A 1,919-nucleotide genomic window follows, 5' to 3' on the forward strand; every position below is an offset into this window, starting at 1 on the left:
GGTGGATAATTGTCATTTACACATGCTTAGTCTGTTTAGACAGGTACAAGGGGGACTATTCAAGAGGTGTTAAAACAGGTTTACTGGATAGTGAAATCCGTTTCTAAAGCATACCTTTTGCAAGCAATGCAGTTGGAGTAATTATTACACCATGAACTTGCAGATTACTTTTAAAAGATATTTGTTAATGTCAGCCTTATCATCAGAGTGAGTTGTCTCTCATTTTCCAGTAAAACCCAGCAGATGCTACTGGGGGAAAAATCATTAAGTTCTCCAAAACATTTCTATTTAAATGTTGATGTAATATTCTAAGGAAATGGTACAGAACCTAGCTTCTCCAATGTAGTTATTTTAGTTATTTAAGATAAAAAAGAGCTTAAATTCTGGTGAAATAATAAAATGTTGGAAATGATAGATGTGGGCTTGTCAACATCAGGAGAGGGGTCTTCCAGGGTGACTCATTATCACTCTTATTATTTGTTATTGCTTTGATCCACTTTCAGTGATTTCGAAGAAAAAAAATCTTGGCTACCAAACAGCAGAAAATAGTAAAAAAAACAACAACCCTCACATACATTCAGATTGATGATCTGAAGCTTTATGGGAAATTAGTATTTGTCACTGAAAAATTCTGTAATAATTTTTAATATAGATATAGCAATGGAGTTTGGCCTACAGAAATGTGCTACAATAGCAATGAATAAGGGGTAGAATCACAAAAAAATATTGGAATTGAAATTTCAAGTGGCCAAACCTTCGGGAGCCATCAGGATGAAGCCTACAAGTATCTGGACATTATACAGTTTGATAACATTAAGCATGGACTGGTTCAAAAATTGATTAGTAAAGACTACACCCAAAGAATGAGAAAATTACTAATAGCAATAGCACTTAGACCAGGGGTTCTCAACCTTGGCAACTTTAAGACTTATGGACTTCAACTCCCAGAATTCCTCAGCCAGCAAAGCTGGCTGAGGAATTCTGGGAGTTGAAGTCCACAAGTCTTAAAGTTGCCAAGGTTGAGAACCCCTGACTTAGACTTATATACCGCTTCAGGATGCTTTACAGCACTCTCTAAGCAGTTTACAGGGTCAGCATATTGCTCCCAACAACTAAAGTCAACACTGAATAGTGGAAACATCATGAAAGCCATCAATACCTTGGTTATATCTGTGATGCGATGCATTGCTAGGATTATTAACTGGATACAAGTTGAATTGGACAGTTTAGACTAAAAAAAAAGAAAACGGATGACTATGCATTACATTCCCATAGTGATACTGATCACTGTCAATAATACCGATAGAATTTATCTGCTCCACAGAAATGGAGAGAGAAGTTTACTTCATGTCAAACAAATTGTCAAAAAAGTAAAGCATGTATTGGCTGATTATGTAAAGGGGAACCAAGAACAAGCATTGGTGCAAGTTAAATACTTACTGAATGTATGGGACTTACTGAATGTATGGTACACAAAATGTGAATATTGAAATAATGTAATAAAAACAGCAACAGAATGCAGTAAAGGAAAAGATTATCTGATGAGTTTCTATAAAAAAGAGGGAAAGAGGATAAAGATAAATTCTGACAGCTATTTACAAATGCAACATTAAAAAAAGAAACTGAGTGCTTGATTTTGACTGCTCAAGAGCAAACAATATGAACTAATGCAGTTATGGCCAAAACTGAAAAATGATCTAATGATTACAAGGTAGGTTAGCCAAAGAAGCAAAAGAAACAGTAAATCATATACCAGTGATGGCGAACCTTTTAGAGATCGAGTGCACAAACTGCAACCCAAAACCCACTTATGCATCGTCGGGTGCCGGGTGGGTGTGGCCCATTGGGTGGGTGTGGCCCATTGGGTGGGCGTTGCTGCGGTGGTAAGGGCAGACTGGGTGGGACTAAAAAGTTCAATC

The sequence above is a fragment of the Protobothrops mucrosquamatus genome, unplaced genomic scaffold (genome assembly GCF_001527695.2).
Source record: "Protobothrops mucrosquamatus isolate PMUCROS unplaced genomic scaffold, P.Mucros_1.0 scaffold402, whole genome shotgun sequence".
NCBI classification, from domain to species: domain Eukaryota; kingdom Metazoa; phylum Chordata; class Lepidosauria; order Squamata; family Viperidae; genus Protobothrops; species Protobothrops mucrosquamatus.